This window comes from Gigantopelta aegis, unplaced genomic scaffold, assembly GCF_016097555.1.
Source record: "Gigantopelta aegis isolate Gae_Host unplaced genomic scaffold, Gae_host_genome ctg3565_pilon_pilon, whole genome shotgun sequence".
NCBI classification, from domain to species: Eukaryota; Metazoa; Mollusca; class Gastropoda; order Neomphalida; family Peltospiridae; genus Gigantopelta; species Gigantopelta aegis.
The window spans coordinates 23,284-50,527 of record NW_024533404.1 but is presented as its reverse complement, the minus strand read 5'-3'; the positions used below and the strand labels follow the sequence as shown (position 1 = coordinate 50,527).

Sequence of the window (27,244 nt, the reverse complement as noted above, 5' to 3'; positions counted from 1 at the left end):
ATGTTTGTGACGTAAAAAAGCTTTATAACATTTTTCTCTGAAATAAGGATAACCAAGTGGATATTCTCGACCCATATACAGAACTAAGATAATATCTCAAAAAAAATCGTCAATAATTTAACCATTAGAGTACCTGCTTGAATAAATTGAGTACTTCTCTTCTGTGGAGACTCATAGTCTACTGATAATTAAAACATTTTGCGGTATGTACTGTCCTCACAAAGGTCATTCTAAAATGGCGTTAACAAGGCTGCAAATGCTAAGTCGCTCTTCTCGTTTTTTCTATCCAACTGCAGTTCGTCTGTACAGCAACGATGAGGTAATACTATTAATATCAGTTAATTGTATCAAAATAACATCGATTTTATTTATTTACATTATTAGGTGCCATTAGGTAAGAACTCAACACGAGTGACTTAAGACAAAATTCTTGTATTTAAAACTTTTATTTTCTTAGACAAGCAGGAGGATCTTTTAAAAAAAGGAGAAAGCACAAGAAGACCAATACTTTAGAAAATTGGTAGATTTTAATGATATTCATGACTGCAACCGTCTCTATAGGAACAAGAACAACTTGAAAAAATTAAGCAACATGCTAAAGAGCATCATGAAAAAGAAATCAGTCATCATGAGGATGCCATTAAGGAACTCCATGTAAGGATGAGCACCAAGATGGCCATTTCTTATTTTTTGTTTTAGGAACAAATTACTCGTCATCAGAAAAAAGATACGTCGTCACAAAGAAAAGTTTTGGAAAAAAATGAACATTAGTAGCCCCACCACCTGATTTTATTTAGACAATGTATGTAAAGTTGTTTTGGTATACTTAGTGTTATATACTTAGTGTTACCATGGTACCAATCAGATGGTCCAAAATCGAGTATCAGTTATCCTGTTCTTCCAAATCTTTTCTTACTTTAACTCCATATAAAAAAATGGGACAATCTCGACTAAAAAATATCAGATAATGATTCATCACTAAATCACTAAAAGATATATTACTTGTGCATACTACATCTTCATGTAAAGAGCCTTGACATCGCTGAATTGGGTCCATAAACGAGAGAACTTCTCCTCTAGATGAGCCAAATGAACAAATCTCCTTTTGATAGATAGCTGACTCTTTGGACTGACAATGTGGCAGACAGCAGCACCTACAATGGACACATACATTAATCACTAGATACATTACTTACTTTCATGTCTAAAAACAGCTTTACAACCAACGCAAGGTACTTCTTTTAGTAGTAAATGCAGCCAATTTACCTAACGATGAAGTCTTTACTGTTTTAGATCGAGTATGATTACCCTCTATAAAAACATATAATTATAGTGCATTATAAAGGCTCATACTCAATAATTCAGACTGAGCCTTTGAGTCTCCAAGAATAGGTTCAAAGATTCTGGAGAAAGTGGTTTAGCTAACTGGTTTCCCAGATAATACTCAGTGTCAATAGGAACATTATTCTCTAGCACAAAAATTGGATCTTCAGCTTTTTTATAAGCTGGTGTCCCTTTAGCACTAGCTATAATAACATACGGTACACGATCACCAAGATTAGGGGCGGAACCTGGGTCTCGTTTACGCATTCTGCAAAGTATTGTTGTAAATAAGGCCAGATAATTAAGGGTTTACCTCTCAGCTAATTCAACATGAGCTAGTTTGGGTCCTGTACTATATTCTTTACTAGCACTGGTTCTAGTGAGCTCCTTAGAGATTACTAATTGTGATATATCTATTCTATTGCAGAGAAGATCAGATATCGTTTGTTTAGCATATTCTAATGCATTCTGAGGAGCTCTATAATATATGACATTCAATGGATGCATAGATTAATAAATGGATACACCTTTCAATCAGTATTTTCTGCAAGCAAGTCCCTAACAAATTAGCCACTAATGGACAATTATCTCGTCTAACCTACAGCAGGAGGAGCAGTACATTTATCAGTACTATTATTACTAATAGTACTGACTGTCTCTATTCCTTTACAGTCCATTTTGTCATGAGTCTCTGCACGAGAAAAACTAAGTCCAGCATATCGTTTTTTATTGATCAGTAAATATGGAAAATAAACCTATATCTATAAATATGTATCCATTGTAATGGTATATATACTTTTTCAAATTCTAATTTAATTGGTGATGGAAATTGAGTGGAGTACATAAGCAGCTGCTTCTTTTCCTAATACCAATACTGTCCTCAACATTATCACATCCAAAACGTATCATGACAGAGTCAGTATCACCATAAATTACCTGATTTTTTATGGACACATAGATCAAAATGGACACATATAATATACCTTAGCATCACAATTGTATCCATTAGCTATATTGAATTTGTTTTCTACTAACTGTTGTGACTGTTCTATCATCATACGACCAAACGCTGTTACACTCTGTAAAATGGATACATAATAAAATAAATAGATACATAGCCAAGTAATGGACATAGTCGTCCATTGAACAAACCTGTGATATTTCAATACCAAGGTAATTTCCCCACAGTAGCTCCAGTAAATCCATACACTGAATTAGCACGGAGCTTTAAAGCTAATTGGCGTCCATCTAGTACCTAAAATACATGATGATTATTAAATTCCTGATTTATTAAATTAAACAATGTACTTTTTTTCTAAATGGATCCGTCTCCTTCTTCAGTTCTTCTTTAGCCCTAAAAGTAGGTGTGGTAGTGGGTGTGGTCACAATTTGTATAATACCTTTTTCTAGCTGTTAATAGATCTTCTAAGATCTCTGGTAGTATTCCTTTACGAAGTGTGATTTTTTCACAAAGTAATTTCCAGAAGGTGTTCTTAATGAAACTCATCAGGGATGTAATCTAAAAGAGTTATATCATTTATAAGAGGACAAGAACCACACCCACCTTTCTCTATTGATGGTTTGTGGTAATAAAAGTAGTATAACATAGATTATGAGCTTGCATTATAGAAGGGTACAGAGAGGAGAAATCCAGTACAGCAATAGGAACATCATAATATCTGAGATAGAGAGAAAGACAACAGTTTAAGATAATCTATATTTCTCTCACCTTTTACAGGTTCTATCACAGGACCACCAGCATAATCTTCAGGAGCATCTGATTTATGTACAGGCATTAAAAAAGTCATGATCTTTAGCCTGCAAAGATATAGACAGAGTGTTGATGTTAAACTGACAATGGAGTACTGACTTTTCTTAGAAGCTGAGAGACAACTTTAATTTGTTGGTCCAGAGTCAATAAATAATTTAGAGGTACTCCAGTTACTCTGGCCATTTCAATATAATTTATAAGACACTTAGCTTGTTCCAGCAATCTCTTAATGGTAGGATAGCATCTTTCATACAATATATAGCTAGTCTTCTGCGAGTATCTTCGTTCCCCATTCTTACATTAACAACCCCCATCCTTAAACTCATTCCAACTTGACATCTAATAAGCAATTACTTGTAAAATCAGTGATGATATTATGAGGAACATCCTCCTTTTGTTCCTTCAGAAATGAAAACATACTGAATTGAGAGAATAAGAACGTAATTTGGTGTCACGAAATAAAATCTGTAACAATAAATACAAATATAAAAAACACAAAGAGATACAATATACTAACTTGAAGTAAATCAAATTGAAGAATACGTCCTTCAATATTAATGACTTTGTTTTCACGTTTTCCATATGCTTTAGACTCAAATGTTGACGTTTTCATTTTTGTTAGTAAATTATTAATTCTGCCCAAATATGGAACAAACTGGTGGACTTTTAAAGCTTGCCTCGATCCTGCGCGTGAGGAGATAAGGTATATCAAAATTAATGATATATAACCTGTTAATATTATCAGGGTCAACCTCTTGAACAAAATCACTCAGCTCTGTAATATTAGAGACTCATTCTCAAGTAAGTATAGTATGAGACTTTCCGCAACATTAGGTCCTCATTATCAAAGCAACGAACATCACTGCCAATAATTGTAGCACATGACTTGAGAGAGTAAAAAAACATTTCTAATAAAAGGGGTGGAGTCTCCTTGATGAACGACCATGTTGGCAATTTGAATAACAGAATCTTGTGAGGCTTCAGGAAAATACTACCTTTCTACACAGCACACTCAATGTCAAAACTTAGATACGTAATGGCGCTATCTTTTGCCACTCTCCTTCAGGGGCATGGCTCACAAAATCTTCATATGATATATCAAGTTCAATTTGACATTTTGAAATGGGTGGAGTCTATTACTATATATGGTAAATCCCCCTGGTGTAATAGTAGTACTATGAGTGGGTGTGGCTTACGAAGGAAATACTTTCCCGGGAGGACACTCTATCCAGTTACATCCGACAACATTTCTGTCAATCATAAATCTGACTTCATATTCAATGTTACTCTCAAAACTTGAAACATTCTAATTCCCAATCCTGGTAATTCAATACCCTGTTTCAAGAGAGATCGTTTAGCAGGAGCAACAAAACGAGGGAGAGAGAGAGTGATTAGTAAAAAGGGAAACCCCGTCTTCTGATGATAACCATATAAGGAACATTTGTGTACTATTTCTACTGCTAATACAGGAGTAGCTTGACTATCTCGACCAGATCTGAAATCTGATAAGATAGCAGATTGTAAAGCATCTTGAAAATGACGACAATTCTCTGGAGTAAAGACAGAGTGAGGAACAGGGACATAGAGATAGGGCATAAATCCATGTACGTGGGTACACACCCACTGTTACCCTCGGCAGTTACACATACATGCGTTAGAATAGGGACACTTCCACTCTGTGGGACCTGGCATTCCTATCAGTGCACCATAATGTTCTAATTATTAATATTACTAACTGTACCTGTCATAGCCTCGCAGTATAGAAGTCAATATCAATTTGCTGGAAAATAATAGAACTCTCTGAGAGGGTTAATTATGGAGGGGGTGGACGTCGCCATCTTGTTCTTGTGAGTTTACCAATTCCATGGCTTTCAGCTTCTTCCATAGCCGGTCATACAAATCAATGAATATCATTATGAGTATTATAACCTCATATAGAGCTAAGTCTTCTTCAAAGTAGTACCAGGAGGTGTGGATTCAATGAACGAGTCAATCCATTTTGGACTTTTGGGACATAGGTGTGTTTCCTTCATTATGGCCTTCTTGTTCAGGTGATGATGAACGTTTATTGTAGCCATTTCTATGACAAAAATTAGTAATAGGTCATTAATCATGGAAACTTACAGAGTCCTTTCTCTCAAACTACCGCTCTCACAATAACGTCATAATTGATAACCATGATAATGAGGCCCTCCCCCTTTTATAGCATCAGGAGAGCTATCATCAGACAGGCGTCATGGCACACTTTGAATTATTTGCAACAACGATATCTTACAGCTACAAAAAATGCAGGTAAGAACTGCATAGTAAATACAGTAGATAATATTTCTCACGTTATAGATCCTCGTACTAATCATTGGTTAATGGTGGAATATCCATGGCCTATGCTAGCTATTGTATTAGGCTATCTTGTCTTTGTGAAAGTGGGACCCAGATTATATGCAGAATAAAAAGCCAATGGATCTTAATATTGTTATGAAAATATATAATTTTTGCATGATACTTTTTAAATTTTTACATTGCATATGAGGTAAAGTACCAGGACCACCTCCTTATAGAATCTAATAGTTTAAACTTAATTATTTCTTGTTACTTAATGAAATAATGTATTATAATAATATTATATAAATAATATTAATTGTGTCATTAATTTAGTTCTTGATGTCTGCTATAACACTGAAGTATACTTGGATATGTGATCCATTGAGTTATTCTAACAATGCTATTAGAGTAAACTAAAAAATACAATTATTATAAATACTAATTTCTCTATGTTTTTATAGCTTGCAATCAGCTGTGGGTTTATTGTTTTTCAAAGATTATTGAATTATTAGATACTGTGATTTTATTTGAGGAAAAAGAATAGCCAAGTCACTTTTCTTCATGTTTATCATCATGCTACAATGGTCATGTTATGGTGGATTGGAACTAAATGGTTTGCTGGAGGATCATGTAAGGCTATCCCCCTCTTATTATATCATTAATTATTAATCTCCTCTAGCATTTTTCTCTGCTATGATTAATTCTTTCATTCATGTTATAATGGTATTCTTATTATTCTTGTCTGCTTTTGGAGAGATACATTTCGTAAATATCTTTGGTGGAAGAAATATTTGACAATGTTACAATTAGTAAAGTGCATCCTTTAATAAAGCGTTATTATTAATAATAAATACAGGGTCAATTCATGACTATACTCGTCCATGTTAGTTATGGTCTTTACACTAATGTGATTTTTGACAAGAGGCCTCAAGTGCTTTAGTGATATATTTATTATCACATATTCTATTGTTTTTCTAATTTCTATGCGCCATACTTATTCAAAGAAAAAAATAATTGCAGGCATAACACAAAGATGGATTAGATGATCTTAATGAAGTACTTTTCATTTTCACTTTTGTCTTTTAAATAGTTTTCTAAATAACTTGCATATTTCACATTAGTTTATCTATGAGATATAATTGAAAAGACTTAGCTATGCCTACTGGGTCCTTGACATAATGATACAACATTGCCTGAAAAATTAATATATGTTTCATCAAGTGAGTGGGTGGAGAAATAGGGTGGAGTTCAGCCATAGCATAACTAAGGAGACTTAGTGCCCTGTATCTATCTATGCTACACGCAATATATAATACATACATAATATAAATATTAATTGTACCTTCATTAGTTATATAACCCGTGTGTTATTAGATTTTAATATTGTTATTTGTGCAAGAACAGAAATGCTTCAGCTTTTTCATTACTAGAACCTAAAGAGAATATTATATAGTATTAATTTGTATATACCATGTGTTAGAAGTTGAGGTAAATAATTCAGATATCGTGATCTGATCTAAGATCTCAAATTGTATCTAGAGAGGATAGTCATTCAATGATAATAGTTTGGTGACATACTTGAGATCGGACTAATTTGAGTTGAGCACAAAACAGATAGAGAGTGAAGATGATGTTTTTGACAATGTGTAATACAATCAATGAGAATATTAACAGCTAAATCATTCCTTCCTTCAGCATAGAAAATATCACTTTGTAACAGACGTACTCTAATAATAATTAGTATAATTATAGTAGGATATAATGAACTAGAACTTTGTCTCCAATGTCCATATCTCAATACTGGATGATTTAGTACTACAATAATATATTATATATTGTAGTACAAGTACTACAATATACCTTAATATCTTTAATAGTGTATTACAAACTGATGTTGCTGACTTATAAAGTGTTTGAGTGTACAAAACAGCTTAGCTGACCTAATAATAATACATTATTAAAACTAAATATGTTTGAGGGAAACCCCTGACCAATAGTCTGCTAACAAGCTATCAAAAACTTTCTTATTTTGTCAATATTTTCTTGGACTATCAACCAATTTGATTCATACAATGCTTTCTCTGCTGTCAAATTTGCTAGTAAAATTTTCAAACACACTAAAATGTCAAATATTTGGTTAATTAAGACATTATTATTATCAAACTTACATCATCACAGTTATAACATTAGATTTGTTAAAATGTTCCAGATGATGTAATGAACATGCACTAATTTTATAGCCATCTCTAATTTGCCCTAAAGAATCATTATGAAGGGGTAGTGGTTACAAGCTAGTAGCCACACCTCTTCACTTAATGATCTCGCTAGTAATTGAATTGCTTTAGCTAAATCACTGATATGATGAGGGGGTGTGGTCTCGATCATGTGACATCATGTAAACACAATAACTGTAATGGTATAATGAGACAAAGAACTACAGGAACATTAAATGAAGTGAAATAAACATTACCTAAATTATATTGTTTAAACAATAGATTCCAGTAATAGCACAGTGCTATGAATTGCTTTCTATTACGTTGTTCATCATACGAGTTAAACACGTCAAACTGGCTTGACAAGATAGCTGTTAATACACTATATAATATAGTTATAAGTGTGTAATATATTATGTTAAAAAACTAACTGTTTAGGATCAGCATTTAAAGTCAAATCAAGTCTAGCTAACTGAATTTTTCCAGTAGAAAACTAATAACTACAGGTTAAATTAACAGGGGCATACTCATTAATTAATTGCTATGACTAACTGGTTGATTTGTTCTTTAGCATTTGTATAAATTGATTAACTAAAGATCTACTATTTGTGGAACAAGATGGTTGAAGATGTTGAAGCAGAGCCCTAAAAATTAATAAATTATGTCATAATGATGTCATTGCTTACAAGAGAATGTTCTAAAACGAGACTATTTTCACTTAATTGAGCCAATCGAATTGCTTTCTTTTAGCGCAAACTCACTCTCCTCGCTATTTAAGAGCCATGAAGGTCATGTGACATACATATGACTTACATGTGGATTAAATTGAGTCATTAACATTGCTAAGGTGAAGGGCCTTCAATTTCAACAGCCACACACCTCCAGACTTTGACATCATAACGTATGAAGTGCTGTAGTAATATCTTTAGAACGTTTAGCTGCTGATAAACTGCTTTTTACCTCGATTCTATGACTTTGATAAATGGATCAATAGCTATGAAAATGGACTCACTTTTCTAATATTAAGTGATATTGTTGAATTTATCAGCTCCTATCATATAATGTTTCAATTGTCTATGAAATAACACTACTTGAGAAAAAATGTTAATATCTCATATTCTTGAAGACAATGTTTTATAGTGTACCTAAATGGGAAGCCCCTTAATTATTATTTTTAATTACGAAGAGAAAAACATACAAATATCCCATTGTCACTATCAATTATGGGTGTGGTTGACTCAGTCTCTGCTCTTCTTTTCGGAGCTTCAATGAGAGTTTTAACTTGTTTAAAATAATTTCATAAATTCTAGGACACAGTTAGCTAGAGTATGTAAACTACACAGATATTAATATGTATACTATATTATATATTGTATACTTGTTGATATATAGTTTCACGTTTCTTCTTTTCCCATTACATTCTCAACCTGGAGATCAGTGTTTGGAGAGTAAACTCCTGTAATTATAGCAATAAAATTAATACAAATTTAGTATGTTCTGTTAGTATGTAAGTCACGTGATGTATTACCTGTTGTGTTTGTCGAAGGTTAATTGAAGGCATTCTAAAATGAGTACAATAGAAGGTGTTTGCGTTAGAGCAGTTTGCCCTTGAGAACCCATGATAATTAGAACCAGGAGAGGGATAGTTTGGGCTGGGAGATAGCTGTGTTCGCTGCTCTCTGCAGGAAATGGTCTTTCCAGGTTCATAATACAGCACGTGTAATATACGGAATATTGATATTTTTTGTACTATTGCATTTCTATAGAAATTTCAGAACGTTTCCGTTTACGTCCGTAAATCTTGCCACTCCTTTTCTTGTTTGCCTTCGTATTATCTCAGTATTTTTGTATTGAAGGTAGAAAGATGGATTCTCAAATTTCCAGCCTATGACTGTAGTCCAGGATACTGAGTAAGTTTGAGATCAAGACTTTTAGACATGAAAGTCTCATAGTATTATCTACAACAATTAGTAATTGATTTCTCTCTTTTAGCCCTGCTACTACAGTAACTATTCACACAGAAACCTAGCCCAGATGTCATCGTTGACGGCTCCACGGGAGGACAAGGATAATCTAATGATGGTTACTAGCAGCTACTAATTCTATTCAAGTAATGACGTTTCTTGACTGGTACTTTTAAATGCTAACTTTATTTTAGATCACTGCTAATCAGATCACCGATGGGGTGGAGGACCAGACACACATGATCAAGTCATTGGTGTACAAGCTGGTGAACTGGTTCAGTAAAATACGTGGAGCCCGTTTTCATAATAATGGGAAATCTATTATTGGTAAACATTGAAGTCTATATGATAGTTATAATATAATGTGGTATAGGTTATGTAGACACATCAAATGAATTACAGACTATTCTTCAAGAGTATCAAACTATTACTGGTACATCATTCCCTGCTATACAACAACTCAATTTAACAACAAAAAGCATCAGAAGAAGAATATTTACAGCAAGATTTTTGACTCCTAGTGGCTCGCCCTCGTCTTTTCTGGCAGATGCATGCTGGAGAACCCGTCATTCATTTGATGGCGTAACCTTTATTACAGTAGGACATTGTACTGATGTACCATGTGTATAGCTGGTAAAAAAAAATCTACTACACAACTATAGTAGCAACTGGTGATGTCCTTCCAACTAAAGTACACACTCATGGTTGTTACAGCTAAAATTTTCTATTCGACGTATCTTACGTTATCCCTCTAGTCGTTTACCTGACACTGGAATACAAGGTATTACTGTAATGAGACGACTTCGTAAGCAAGTACTTGAAGTTCTTACAGCAAAGATATGTGCTGGTTAGCTAAAACCAAAACCCAATGAGCGATATTTTTCTCTTTGCAACACCTCTGGCTCATGATATCCACATAGTACCTGAAGTTGAAGATCCTCCCAGTTTAATTGAGCCAGTACATGATGAAATCTTAAATCAAATCACCCAAAGTATAAACCAGTGTTAGTCATATCCATGATACATTAGGAAGTATGTGAAAAAAAACATAGGGGGGAAAACCCTGGTATTAACATTGATGACCCTACATTTAATCCATCACGATATGATTTATCTCGTTATATATACTGTTATACAAGTCTGGACGAGCTATTGATCAAGGGACTGTCCTTTTCGTGAACGATATAGTATTTTAAATGAAGTCGAAGACGAAAGGCCGTTGTCTTTTCCTTCAACAAAAACCATCACCAATGAAGAACACATTATCAACAATGTATAACATCATGGTTCCTGAAAGTGGTGACATACACAATTAGAATTACCACACCCCATATTGGAGCTGAAGAAACCAAATCTACAATGAACACCCATCACTTTAACAACTAAAACACCCACGCCCACTTCCCAGCGTAATCTAAAACGAGCAGGATCTTCCCGTCCACTTTGTTAGCCATAACCTAAAAGTAATGTTTTTACATCCAATAACTCAGAAAGTAAGTCTTTTAGATCCTTAATTATTTTTATAGAACATCTTTAGTTACAATCACTTGATATAACATCAATACAACAAGCACAAGAAGAGGTTTCAGAGTATGTTAACAATCTTGGAGAATCAGATGTATGCCTGTCGTGATCTCAATGCTCTACAAAAGCTTAGACGTCAGCTAACAACTTTGTGTACAGATTTTCTGTCCATTTGGCTGACCAAAAGAGACATCTTGTTGCATCATCTCAATCAGAGACAATAAAAGAGTACATTTAGAAACATTAACACATTGTATGATACAAGGGGTAAAATAAAAGTAATTTATTGACTAGAGAGGGCCCCATATGTAGCATGAGTTCTTGGGACTGCTACAATAAGAATGTAAAAGCTTTCTATTTTCATTAATAGCAGGTTGTTGTAACCGTTTTGACCTCTTTCTCCATTTGTTGTAACATGTTTATACAGTGATGTTTTAGGAAAAGGGTCACGTCCTCTGGCTAGTAATGCTTGAACTATAATACTAGCCACAAGAAGTACGAACCAACCACATGATAATAAAATATCTAAAAAATATAATCAGTTCATGGATTGTCATGTGATACTTACCATTAAGTTGGAATGGGTTAGACTTCAATCTGTTGCTAGGTAAACCACTTACAGAAAACAACTTTTACAACTCTCAATAACAATTTCATTAAGTGAAGTAAATACAAAGTTTCCTATTGCATATACTCAAGATAACTTCCTATTAACGAGGAAGCAAATATATATCATAGCTCGTGGAAAAATCACTCCAGGTATAAGTGTTAAATACAACAAGGCAAGCCATGAAAGTCCATACACATAACTGATCTTCAATATAGTGAACATCCCTGTATCGTAGAATATAATAAGGAGGTGTGGTACATATGAAATTGTGACTAACCAAATGGTGAATACATTAAAAATGGGCTGCAATAAGGAATCCTGGACTCCAGAAAAACATTAAAATAAAAGGTAGATACCATCTGTTAAGAACCATATCAAAAAATAATACAAATGATATGACAATGCTTGACGATTTATAGCTAATGAAACTGTATATAATAGAAAGAGTCACATGACAGTCATGTGACCAAATGGACTTACCTGTTATGTGTTGGGGTATAAATGCCTGAGAAGATTATATAAGTTATAAGTAATATAATAATCCATGAAAATATATAGTACTTCTATGTGAAATAGTCGGTGAGCAATAAACACATGAATAATCAAATCCAGTCCAAGTAAAGGTGACACAATGATATTAATAACAGGTCTAGATCATCTGACACTTAGCTTCTCTACAAGGCAAACTCACAAGCAGATGTCACAGCAGGAACATAAGTTGAAGTTCTGCCATTTATAGACTAGTAGCTAACACTGCATAAATTACACCATCACCATAAAATGAGTCAACTGTGACTGATTTAATGCCACTGAATCCTTTTTAAATGAGGAAGACCTGTTAATAAGAAGGATAAGATATAATATTACATACTAAGATACACCCCACTCAAGATTAGGTTAATGATATGTTCACAGTGCAATCAAATAAAGTATTATACTCTAATCTCTGATATTTAGTAATGTCGATTATACAACTATATTGTAACTGACGGTATGCTCAATATCTCCACTGCCCATGCATGGGGCAGAGTTCATTAATGAAAAATAAATAAGGATTTTATCTCCTCATTTTACGACCTAGTAGTAGCTAACTAAGTTACATGCTTGAAATACATTGTTGTTGTGTACATGGAAATATGTTAACTGGAGATTTGATCAACATGAGAGCAGAGGACTAGTGTCAACCACCAGGTATAGGAGTATAAATAGAACAGAGCTATAAATAGAAACATTTGTGATAATGTAATAGAACATTTTATAGTAACATCATTAAAATGACCCTTTATTTTGATACTGATGTAACAGTGCTAATATCAATAATGTTCAACTGTATCATTATTGATATGAGATACAATAGCATAAAAGTAAAATTGGAACCATACTATCACTTATTTCTTGCAATAGTCCGAATCCTTCCTTTAATGGTATCATCAACTATAAAAGTAGGTGACATTTGATAAGTGATATGGTGATGGGAGAGTGGAGCTGGAAAATACCACAGTTAACTCAGCATGAGCATTTAATAAGGAAGGATATATGTGTGTGGTTCCACAGTAATGTCTAGTTCTTTAAATCTCCCACTGTCATAGTATAGTCTAAAAAACATAAAATATTTAACAGCTCAACATTTTAATCAACTAATACTAGTAACAGATATAGTAGTAAAAGATGAATGGACATATCACCCAAGCCATATTACTGATGACAGATTCATCACAAGATCAACATAGGGAGCATGGGCGTTTACCGTTCATGGGCGTGGTCTAATAATTTAACCCCGTTAGTACTCTCTATTTTCAAGGAGTCTTTTTAGGTAAGTTGAAGGAGCTATATGTAGCGTAACCCAGTCCTCAAAAGCGGACGCGGTATAGTCACAACATGTTGCTAGTGCTGGACCAGGGCTTGTCGCTTGGAAAGTTATAAATGGAATTAATACAGTCAACAAAAACAGTTTTAACGAATGTGGGTGGAGTTTATGTCATTAATTTCCCCATTTTAGGAAGTTGTGATTTTAATTTACCAGCAAAATCCTGAAATTGAGAAGATACCAAAGAAAAAACGTGAAGTATTTTTTTCTTTTTGAAATGTTTTAAAACGAGGCGGCCAAGACCACTTACAGTCTCCGACATCCTAAAATCCGTACAATTGATAATCCATGAAGAATCAAGGTTACATCTACTATATGTAGGATATAAATATGTTGGATTTTACGAAGTTATTTATTTAGTATTGTAATGCATTCACGAACATTGTCTTTGCAAGTGTTGGGATAAGTTTTGGTTATTATGAAAACTACCACACCTTCTGCCCTCGTAATTAAGGTAAAAGAAATATAATATAAATATGCACATTTGGGGATTATAGTATGTCAAGACCTCTATTGTATAGTGTACGTTGTTAAGTGTGGTTTATTTTTATGTTATTGCTGAACTGAGCCATGTTCACAAAATGTGTAATTTGGGGTCAGTTTTAAAAAAATCTATGGGTCATGTATTTTGCATGTTAACTATTGAGCGAGTAATTGTGAAGGTGGCATCATCTTCCACCAGTGAACTTGTAAAGGAAGTTTATAATATGGTCGTGGCGATATTGTGGGGGAGGATACACTCACGTTTACACGAATAAAACGCCAATGGGACAAAACGTTATGGCGACTTCCAGTAAAGTTATAATATAGTCGATTTTGGACGAAGTGCGTAGTAGATTTTACTGAGCTCCGATCTGCAAGGTTATGCTGTCCTGTTTGCGATAAAGTCTGTAGCGAACCGCACAAGACGTCTTGTTGTGTACGACAATTGCAGGTAAAGTCGCGCAAGACGACAGGAAGGTCCTTGTACCAGTGCAGCGAAGATCGTGGGGAAAGTACTACGGGAGAATCCTCTCAACGTAATGTTAACGATTGTATGTTCGTGTTTGCACGTTACTGACGGATGTCTTGGTTCGGTAGGTTAGAAAACACTACCTTCGCCATATTGTCAAAGACAATAAGTCTGGATGCTATTATTTAAAGCTATCTGTCTCATATTGTGGAGATAAATATGCAGGAACGTACTGCAGACAGCATGCTAAAAATCGTTGTTTAAAACGACAATATACCTGTTGAATATGTAGCGAAAACCAGGAATATTGAGGATGTTCAACGTGATCATTGCCCAACGTGTCCTGGTTATCCTCTCCCTTGGCCCAATAAGTGTCCAAGAAAGGACGTACTCGCTCTCAGTTGGAAAGGAAACCATGTGAAAAAATAAATGTCAGTATCAAGAAGAAAACGTGTCATGTTGCTGTGAGCTTTGCTGGTTGTCCAGACAAAACTTCAAAGTAAAAATATTCCAGCTCATTTGGAGGGAAAACCATGGCTAGTCACACCTAATGAGCGATTGCTGCATTGTTGACTTTAAGAAAGAAGTTGAGAGACCAAAATTGAAAGCGCCTACCATCTGAAGTGGTACCTAAAAAGGTTGGAATGATTGAAGAATTTTGCAATCAAAAGATCAGGAAATACGACAACTAATTTAACAAGTGTCAAACAACTTCGACGCGAGACACGGGAAGACCCAAGATGAGAAATACACATGCTTTACGCGAGGAAAATCGACGTTCTAGCGACCTTCGGAACAACGTTTGTCTTCTCATGGGAATCATATAAAACCACACCCTATACTCGAGATATTAGCCGTCTTCGTCTAATATAACCTTAATCCGTCTTACTTATCAACGTTCACCATAACCACATTTGAACAGTTAGCAGTCTGGGAAATGGTGGTTACAGTCGACCTTTCTACTATCAAGTGTTGGTTAGTTAAATTGGGAATGTTGTATTTTGTAATGGAGTATTAGATGGTAAAGTCTCTTCTTTGTCTGTATTCTTGTATAGTGTTCGAGGTGAGTTATGACGATGAATTGGGACTGGTCTTGTCTTGGTAATGTAACTGTCCATTACTAAAACCAACGAGGCGACGTCAACATTATCAAAAGGGTATACGTTTAACAGAAGACATCCTCATGGTGTTTGAATAGGGTAGGTGATAAAGAAATGGCTAAGGAAGGCAATGGTCAACTCGAGTTGATTCGTCATGTGGAGTTGAGTTATTACCCTGATTAAAGATACTGAATTGTGGTCGGTGATGTCATAAAAATTAGTGTATTCTCTGTACGTTTAAAAGGGATCCAAAACCTCGTCCCCCTGCATAGGGGTAGTATTAAACACTGGAAAACAGTACTCGTCACATACCAGTTTTGGGGCGTGTTAGCTCTGGGACTAGCAGAAGTACATTGTAGCAGCTCACCCAATAGCAGTGATTCTGCGACGCGGCTCACACTCAAAAATAGTCGGAAGAGCCTACTTTTAGCCTGCATCGAATGGAACAAGTCTGCTTTGACTAGGGTCTGAGCACTAATTAAAAACAGTTTGTCACCATTGATGATGTGAACATGGGGACGTACCCTGATTAACAACTACAGAAATTAATAGTAATATCGGGTTTATGGGTGTGATTACATACTGGTCATATGTTATGTGAGTAGTTCTGATTAAACATCACCTTAAACTACACCTAATGATTATAGTAGAGGAGTTACTAATGTTATTATTGTATTAAGGGAAATATCAGTACATCGACGGTAGCGGGAACATTATGGATTGTTACAAATTGCCGATGCTTCTTAATTCTTGCATAATGATGTTAAAATGATGCATGGTAAACCTCATGTTAAACAACCTCCTGATTAGGCTCATGGCGATTGGAAGATGGCCGGGATTCAAACCTGTGCTAGTTTCGTCCTATAAACCACGCTCAGTGGTAGGTTTCAATTAACCTCTCAGTGCATTGAAGTTATTTGTTTTCATGCAAAGGACATTATGTTTCTGAATATTGTTGTTTTGGTTACCTTAGACAACTTAACTTTTAGGGAATGGAACACAGAAAGGGCTCTACAACAAATCCATTTATTAGATATTTGGGACCTGAAGACAGATTATATGAGTCGTGTCCACTCAAAGTGCTCTTTTCTATGGTATTGTAGTTTTGCTTTTGATATAATGGAGGGAAAACCTCGATTTGACTGTTACAATAACACGTTAACATTCAAACACAATATTGAGCAGGTAATGAAACTGAATTGATGTCTGGAAGGGTAACTTGTTTGCTTTGTGGACATATGATACTGAGGCAGGGACTTACATTGTCCTTGTAAATTATAAATGAACTTATGATCCTTTTTAGATTAAGTCGGGATTCAGAGGTCTGCACGAGGTTGACACACCTATCAATTACGTCCACTGGGTAGAAATTATTAATATTGAGCCCTTCAGTTCGTCCTGATGCCTACAATATAACAAAAGTGGAATGTTTATGGTGGTTTATTTGATTAAATACGATAAATATTATTAAGGCACCCTTCGTGAGTTGCTTGGCCTTAGTAAGTGGTTTCGTTTATGATGCTTCTGTTCAAAAAAGTGACATGGAAAAAGGCACAATGTTTTAGAATAATTAGCAGACGAATATACCACGTTCCTAAGGTAATAAAGTTATCTCTTATTATTAAATCTTTAATATCTATCAGAGAGTTTGGACACATAAGTTATACTGCATGCATTATTCCAAGAGTTTGTAATCAGAAAAGGATACCATGTTTTTCTACCATTGTCCTGTGAAATAGTGAAGACTGCAAAATGAAGGAAGATCAACACGCTCCATATTGCCAGGTTTTAATCCAGCAATTTGGATCTATAAACCAATAAAGGTATTATATTTACAATAGGTTTGCCACACGTACTACCCTCCCACTGTAGATAACAATAAGATTTCTTCAAAAAAATGGATTTGATTTCAAGATGAGACTGGACCGAACAAAGGGGGACAAGGACCACTATATTACCAATGATATTAGGAGTATATGGTCTGATAACAGCCAAGTAAAGATAAAGTATTACTATTACTAATTAAAGAGTAAATTATAACTTAATATATTAGGAGCTCTGTGTGAGTATGTTTTTAACCTACATTTGCTGATATGATAGAGTACTCGTCAAGGAAACCTCTTATTATACCACGATAACGACCTCTATGTTAATACAAAACATGTAGTTCGTAAGTATGTGTATCAGTGATTCCATTTTTTATTACTATTGTAATCGCTCAGTATTAAATGCCTTTAGGCTGTTGGCAAAGGGGACATTGATAAGGATATATAATGGAGAATATATTACAACATATCTTAAGATATCGTAAAGGGAACCTGGAGGTTTAATGGGAATATTAGGTGGGTATGGCGCACCTGTTGTATTCAATTATCATGTGGGTGTACAGGAGATATCATATACACAATGACATTCAAGGATTAGGAGTGTCGAGAGCACAGTATATCGCTAAGTAAAAGCTACCAATTTGATACCATGTTCAATCGGACTAGGGAACTCAATGACACTAAGGTTACCAGCTGATGTAATTTGTATTATATAGTATTTGGTATGGATTTCTAGTCAATTCAATTTATGATGGGTCATTAAAGAAATGAAAAAAAAAGATTAGAAAATGCATCAAAGGGACAATTGGATCAAATGTAGAAATGGAGAGAGGCAACGAAGTAAGTGTGTCTTCCAAAGATGACTTTAAATCTCTCTCTCAGATCACTCTGAGAATTGCTCGAGAAGTAGATGAAAATAAAGCCCAGAGGACACTGCTAAAGCAATAGAAGTTTTTGGAGGAGGAGGAGGAGATACTGCGGTCATTGTGTTAAATAGGAATTCAGCTACCACCCAAATCACACCATTATATGAAAGGTATATCATCCAATTTATTATTAGTGTCATTGTTATATAAATAGAATGATGACATCTTCTCTGGTCTGGGCTTGAACACTGGAACCATTCCACCCCACCACTCATAATAAGGACCACACCATGGTACAAGTATCACAGTTATGAAAATGAAAATTTCAGGAGCGCAAAGATAACAGCCCACACCCTCATCATTTGTGTGATACATGGTGGACTCCAACATATAGTCCTACTACATCTACAGCGGTCTGTTCAGTGGTATGAACAGACCCAATCCACATCTGAGATACTGCTAAGACTCGTTTGGTTCACAAAATGATTGGGCTCTGGTTTAGTGGGAATTAAATACACATAACTATCGCGACAAAAACCCAACTAATATGGGTTTGGGCATCCAATATTCACAGCTCATGGTATGGAATGGAAATATGCAAACCAATAAGATCATTGGTACACCCAGTATGGGAAGGGAATTTATACACCCTCAGACTCATTCTGTTCCTTAACTGGATGGTCTTCTGACATTCAGCACGACAATGCAGCTCATTTGGGTACTCCAATATGGGAATGGAAACTTACAACTCAGACTCCTTCTAGTTCCTTAATGGTGGTCTTTGAATCAGTAAGACAATGCAGCGCATTCTGGTACCCAATAGTGGGAATGGAAATGTATCAACCTCAGACTCATTGTGCTTTAAACATGGGACTAGTATGGGGTTATGCAGACTACTTCAACCACAGAAAACTACAAACCTCTCAAACCATGGGAGGTCTTTTAGAAACCAACCCAACCTTCACTCTAATAACATGGGAATGGGATTTTTGCAGCAAACCTCAAAAGTCAATCCATTGGTGAGTAGGAATAGGGATAATGCAACCTTCTGGTCACCAACATGGGAATGGGATAATGAACTCAGCAAAATGATGGGGAAGGTGGTAATCAGGGCCTGCTTGGTCCAAACCCTTTTTGCCTGACTTACTAGTTTGTTGTAATTTAAACTTTATAATTTCTTTAACATATGTGTTTTAGTTGCAATGGACTATCTGACAAAATTAACACTATTTATTGAGTACCTTTGATCTATCAAGTGGGGTACGTAAATCATCAAGTTTACAGTGAAGTTTTACTGGTGAAGGAGGGAGGAGCTTTAAGTTTGATCATGGTGGGCCTTCCTCAGTGATTTGAGTGGCAAATATTTAAGCCATGGAGAGGATCATAGCATATATTTTAAGTGAAACATTATTTAAACTCAACTGTAATGTTTACTTTGTTTTCATCAGATGATACTTCTTTCAGGACTGGTTCTGATTTTGAAATCTGGGACTGAGAAATAGGTTGGTCCCACTGTGTAAGGTTAGAAACAATAGAGGAAATATTATCAATTAATATGAACTATTATCTATGGATTGACATTAGTCACCACTTGAGATGCTCTAGTTCTCACATTTTCAAGACCTTTTCTTATCTTTTCAAAAATGTTCTACATTCACCAAAAATAAAATTATCATAACTTAATAACATACTTTAAAACTATTTACCAGGACTCGCCCGTCTGTGGCAATGTTACTCGTTCTCCATTGTGTGGAACTTTGTCCAAATTTCTCGCAATATAGGCTGAAAAAAAGGAGATGTGGAACCTAAAACATGCTTTGACATCAATTTCAGGATGAGCCTTCTCTGGAAATCATAAAGCTCTCAAATCCCTTTATAAGAAAACATTAGTGCTATACATAATTATATCAGTAATAAAACCTGTTTTTAGTTGTTTGAATGGATTTTTAATGGTCTACTCCAATATAGTAGTGAAATGAGAAGCACATCAGCAGGTAATGTACCTTTTTCCAATGGATTATTAACCTTTGGTAAATTGATATTTTATCTAACACGTTAAGGGTTACTTTGTTATGGGTGTGGCAATGATGGTGCAGCGCCTTCTATAGATTTTCTTTCATTTCAGTTATTTCCGAAATACTCGTTTTTTCACTGTTTATGTAAATATGTAAAACAGGATGATGAAGTCTTGGTACCCTCTTATTAATGAGAGGTGGTCCAGTACCTATAAGAGAGATAACATGATATACAATTGAGTAGTTCTGTACCTCAGATTTCATAATGTTAGCTAAATGATAAAGGATGTCTTACAGTGCGATATGGTTTTCTATAGGTGAGGGGGTGGGATTAGGGAAGCTGTCAGCCAAAGAATACATCTAAATCTCTCAATAAAAATGATCCAACATTGAGGCAGGTAGAACATCTTGAAGTTTCGTGTTACTACTCCACAAACACTAAATACCATTGTATAAAGATATAGCTATAATTGTGACATACTTTCATTGCAATATCTGACAGCTTTGTGTGGTCCGTCTGGACCTATGTGTCTCAACATCACTTGTAAATAATGACCTATCATATAAAATGAACAAGATGAGAAGAAATGAACAGTTCTTACCCAAAAATGGGCATTTCTGTCAGTATTTCTACAACGTGCCCCATTAAGCACATTATTGAAACACGATTTTAATTGAGCTATATTTTCAAGACAAGTAATAGATCATCAAGTAAGTACCAAAAAATATCTCTTTGCCAATTCTTACACAGGTCTTTGTTTACTGTCTTAGCCAGAGATTACTTCAAGAAAATACTTGTGTTAGAAACTCCAGCTAATGGTTCTACTCATTTCCAATACTCTTTTGATAATCCTTTGGTGACGTAAGCCATACTGAGCATGAGTTGTAAAAATTGATACGTTTCTGCATCCAAATAGCTATTAAACAATTGATCATATGTGTAGCAAGTATAGATGGTTGCTCAGAACTAGTAGCAAAGACTTCTATTTGAGCTAATGCCTGTAGAAGCTGACATTTCAATATTGAATTAGTTATTTGTGATATAATATAACTAATGCAGAAGATGTAGTTGCCATACGAGCTGGTTGATTATTGATAAGGCTTTGCGAGGATACCTACTAAATCTTAGAAGGATAATGCCAATGATGATATATATTATATTAGATGTTACTTTTGAAGTGGTATCAGTAAGCATTTTAATATCTCCTTCCAATCCTGATAAATCAGGACGTGAGACACGAGGTTCGTATAAATGACTTCGAGGTCGAGGATGAGTACTTCTTCATGTCAAGAGAAATGGACAGTAAACTAGGAAGGGAAGAACCCTTTGGGAGAGGTTGTCTTGGCAACAAGTAACAGGAGAGGTGGTTGTTTTCAACAATTTCCTCACTACATTAATAGCGCTATATATTTCACGAAGATAGTTAATATACTGATTTCTTTTTCTGTGTAGGAGGAAGAGGAGAGATGGTGATTTAGACTTAGCTAGTTTTTGTGTGTTGTTGATGAGGTTGGACAACTTTCCAGATCTCTTTATAGTTTTCCAACAAGTGACATCTTTTCTGAGAGCCTACAACACAAAACAGCACAAGATACCATTATGAATAATTAATAATTAAAAATTTACTTGATATGTAACTTATATAACTCCTTCTCCAAACATTACCATATACAACCACCATAGCATATTAAAGCTGCAGATCGTACAGCATGGTCGCTCTATCAGTAATCTGAGCAAGCTATAATGGTAATGTCTTTTGAGGATTTGGCTGACAATTATCATGCATTATTCTGAATTAATTTCACCCAATAATTCCAGACATTCTAAACATCAAGATATTATGTTGAGATCAAGATACTATATGACAATGTGAATCAAGTGACATTACCAGTTCTTTGACGAGCATTTTGGAAGCTTCAAGTCCATCCATAATATATGTAAACAATTTACCAGGTGGATAAAAATTACAAAATATCTCTAAAAAGATTTCGCCTAGCAGCTTTCCTAACAGGATCTTTAGGATCACCAACCTAATATTTACAATATCTAAATTATTAAACTATTGAACAGAGTGGACTTACTGAATAATACAAGATAAGGCAAAGAATGCAACCAGCTTTCTATTCACTCATTCGATAACCTGCTGTTGTTAGTACATGAAATAGAGTATGTAAGAATTCTAAACATTTCATATTAAATTGTGTTTAGCTATCAAAGAATCTCAATTAACCGCAAACGTATAAGAGATCATAACATCCAATAGCAGCATCAACATATTTATAATAGCTTCAGTTAATGTTGCTACAGCTGCTAATTGTTGCTTGAAGTCCTCATGGAATAATTTTCTTTATGTATGGAAAGACTAACACAAGATAAAACTGATCTTTTAATTGATCAATAATGTCTGGACGGAGAGGTAATTGAAAATTCCATTTAAAATCTACAGAAATTATAGAGTATAGTAAAGACAGTCACATGACTACTTTTAATTTTCTTCATCTTTCATACGTTGTTCTTTCCATGAGGTATTAATGTCAATACTGAACTTCATCTTCCTTCATCAGCATCCTGCCTCAGTGGTTTTAGGACGAGACTTAGCAGCAGATACCTTTAACAGAAGCTGAACTTTTCTTTGCTGAAGCTTTTGGGGGGTGGTCTTCTCTTCATGGGTGCTGAGGTTTTGTTGGGTTACAGCTGATACTGATGGGACGAGATGTTTACCAAGTAAAGCTTTTAACAGTTTGTTAGTAGGCAGGCTATAGACCAAAGAAAAATAACAGTACTTATCACTTTGTTTTAGTGCTACCTTTAATTTTCCAGTATGTTTTAACATGACATCATAACCAACAGGCACCATTAAGGTAAAGTAAACAAACTTGAGCTTTCTTTCTAACATCAGCACTTTGCGATCTTCCAAACATGTCAAAGAATAGTGGTAACTAATGATTTTACCTCTGATGGGAGTTTTTTTTACAATATCTGGTAACTTTTCTTCAAACCAACCTAACAAATGAATAGAAATAATGAACACTTGAACCAACTAAATAATTATTTGTAATACAAATATTAGTTTTTACCTCAATTGTCAAGTTAGGTTTTCATTTGCTAGTGCTGGTGCTAATAGATCTTGCTCAACCAGTGAAGGAGGAAATTTCACTTCAGCTACCACAGCCATTAAAACAATCTTCCGCATTTGCGGACTTGAGGCTATGAACCGTTAAACTAATATAATAAATAATAGTTTCTTACTTTACGTCAGCAAGAGTATCCAAACTGATGGGTATTAAACACTTTGTTAAATTTTAGAACATGAAGATCCCTTGCCTGCGCCTTAAACTTGCTAATAAGTTCAATGTTGTAATCACCTATGGGGTTGTGGTCAAATTGCATTTCCGTATGTAGGGGTAAACTCACTAGATTTTTTATTGCGTCTCCTAATCGAGCTTTCCAAAGCTCCAGGCAATCTCCAAGCTAGGATGATAATTTAGCTGAGTAACAATATCGTGAACTTTTTGTAATCTTTCCTCGTATCTTCCAATTTTATATATATCAATTCTTTAATTATTTCTGGTTTAATTTGAGCACTCCTGTCAACTTTAGGCATAAGATCAGCCAATGTATCGAGCGGCTCCACCCACCCACTAGCCTCACTCTTCCTCCTCCTTCCTCAGCCTCTTCTCTCCGATCGAACATTAGTCCCCCTTGTGGAGGGGTGGAGTCTCATCACCAGCATCTAACATGTAACAGTAATAAAATAATCACAAAAACCACACCAACCTTTTCAAGGCTGCATCAATCTGTTGTAGGTCAATGCATGCCTTTTGGTCAGGATGGGGTGGCGGGTCAAGAAGGGCATGTCGGTGGAAGTTGTAGCACCTAAATACATGTGATTGTTCAACAAATTAATACAGGCTGTTCTATACAGCAGAGGATTTAGTTGCTGCAAAAGCCTTCGTTTATGTATCCCATATGAGTTACATTAAATACTACATATGGAATAGCACAGGACTGTCCCATTACACGTTTTAACAAAACACAAAAAAATTGCAACTTCCAGAAATCCAAATTCTTTTTTGTCCCCTTGACTCAACCAATCTTAATGCTTCCAGATTGAACTTTAGGGACATTTTGTGTTCAACAAAGCATTCTTCACACCTATTGTTCATGAAAGGGGAGTGGTTTAATTAGCCATTATGTACGTACTTGTAGACTGGTTATAATTAGAGTCTTTTCTCTGCCCAAGCATAATCCATCTCTCTGAACCTTTTTGACCTTTGACCTTGATATCAGCAAACTTATAACAAGTGCTGGACACTACAAAGCTGTTGTCTTTTTGCCAAATGTAGTCGACTTTTCAGCTAATACTGTCCTTATTGAAACTTGCCTTCATAACCTATGAAGTGGCAGTTTTAATAAATGTTTAGGTACATGGATGTCGGTTTACTTAAAGTTGCGATCCATCTAAATCCAGGCTTGGCGCGCCTTAACACTTTTCACAAACCAGCAAAGATGCATTTGATCTGGAGGTAATGACTCTACCAAATTCTTTAAATTGTGTCATCCAGCTAATCCTTCTCTTTCCAGCTGTTGAATGGCTAATGATCTAATAGTCCGAAGGTAGTACTCACTTGCTTCTCATAACTTCCTCAGCCTAGCAATAGATCATATATTATAAAGCATATTAATACTGACTGTAATGTTAGCTTCTGGGTACATCAGGAGGTTCATCTGTTTCCCTATGCTCCAGGTTTGCGCTTGCTTTTAGCAGTAGCCCACTCCTGCTCAGCTGTTTAGCTGGTGCAGGTTTTTTTCTCAGCAGCTGTTTCTTTCGAGGAGGTGGTTCTGCTGGTTTATCACCTCCTCCTTCACTACTTCAATCATCTCCACTAGCAGCAACTTCTTTTTTAGGTGGCTATCAAAATAAACTAGCATGTAGTTACCATGGTAACCAAGGAACCTTTTTTTGAACTTGACAAAAATGGTTTATTTTTCTTTTTTTGGAGGTGCACCTTCATCATCTTTGGTGGGGCAGGTTCAGGCTTAGCTTCAGGCTTAGCTTCAGGCATAGAACCAGGAGGGGAGCTTTGAGCTCCACTTTCTCTTTAAACTCGTTAATCTAGTTAGAAATCAAATTAAAGGAGGGTGGTCATACGTACCTTAGTCATTTTTGTTTTATCAACAGTTTCATGTAGGCAACCATTGGTCGATCTCCTAATAATTTAAGTATGGTTCCCAATACTTCACAGGCACTATCTCTAACTTGAGGCGTGGTATCATCAAGACGCTATGAACAAAGTCACATGATAATTGTGATTGTTATCACATACCTGCACCACAAGTGGGGACACATAGTTTCAGATAAGGTTTAGGAATCATAGCTGGTATACATTGACTATAAACAGCGAGCAAGAAACAGCAATTGTCTCTGCTTGACAGAGGGATTTTTTTTGGGTAAGTGCTTCAACTGTTTCATCTGGTTATAGCAGTTAAATTAGTCTTTATAAGATAATAAGAGTTAATGAGTAGGGATTAACTCACAGTTAAAATACAGAGTCAGCTGCTTCTGTAATGATGTTACCACATTGAGTTTTTTTCTTTTAAATTTTTCAAATATGACTGACAAACTAGAGCTTGCATAAGGACTAAATTTTTTACGTAATCCTTAGCTATATCCAGTAATAAACATTAGCAGCTAATACAATCACTAAAACATTACTGTCTTTACTAATAATCTAGAGAGAAATATAATTAGAGGGTGTGGTTTTTACAATAACACCTTCCTTCAATGTCTTGATCAGTCTCAAAATCTCCTTCTTCAATTTTTGGAGATTGAGCCAGTGGTAACAGAGCTTCTAAGGCTCCTTTCGTTCTTTCCATTTAACATCACCCTGCAATTAACATTTTAATTACATGTAATGATATTAATAACACATACAATTTTTATATAGAAATCCTTTGGCATTTGTTGTAAAATATTAAGCTTCTAATAAGTCAAAAGGATCAATAGCTTCAGGTTGTGGAGGAAGTACAGCTCCACCCACAGCTACATATCATATATTAGATTGGACTAAAACAAGATATTAATACCTTCTCCACCACCAGAAACTAGTGGGTGTGGCTTGAACTACGTGCTGTTGAGAACGTAACAGACGAGTGGTACAGCTGGATCACAGGTAATTAGCAAATTCTTCTTCAAGTTCCTTCATCTAACTAAGAAATCAAGCCACATCCACTAATCAAATTTGCTTACCCTGTACAGGTTTAATTTTCCCCCATCAATAGAAGATTTAAAGCTGCCCCACCCAACGAAATATTTCTATTGCTAATAATTTAGCCTATAAATCAATAGAGGATAATTAGTGGTATGTACTATACACTAACTTCACTACGAAACTGTTTTGTCAGTATGTTCAAACATTCCTGGGACAGCTTTTAACAAGACGTTCATGTTAATTACTCTAGCCCCAAATTCTCTATGAAACAAATGTAATAAAAGAGTAACAAGTGGGTGGAGTTACTGACTGTAGAGCTTGTCGTAATACTAAATAGATGAGCCACTATTTTAGGCTGTTTATTAGACAATCCTTTTGAGTATTTCTTCCTATAAAATATTTTAGGTCAAGAGAGAGAGAGAGAGAGATGAAATATTCTTACCAGTACAATATCTTGTTTCTCTGTTTCCACATACATCAGACATACAGCCACACCATATCTTTAGTTTTAGAACGAGCATGAGACATTTTGTTACTATACCAGCAACCACCTCAAGAACATATCCTACAAGATAAGGATTATCATAACCTTCCATAGAAATTGAATGACTTACTTCCCAGCGGCTGCTGCACATTCAACGAATGCAAAGTTGCCTCCATGGCTTTCTCTTGGGCCAT

General features: G+C 35.2%; 1 pseudogene; it reads right to left on the bottom strand.

Annotated features, from left to right (window-relative positions):
* Window positions 1-883: 883 nt before the first annotated feature.
* On the bottom strand, window positions 884-27,244 carry LOC121392244 (annotated as a pseudogene).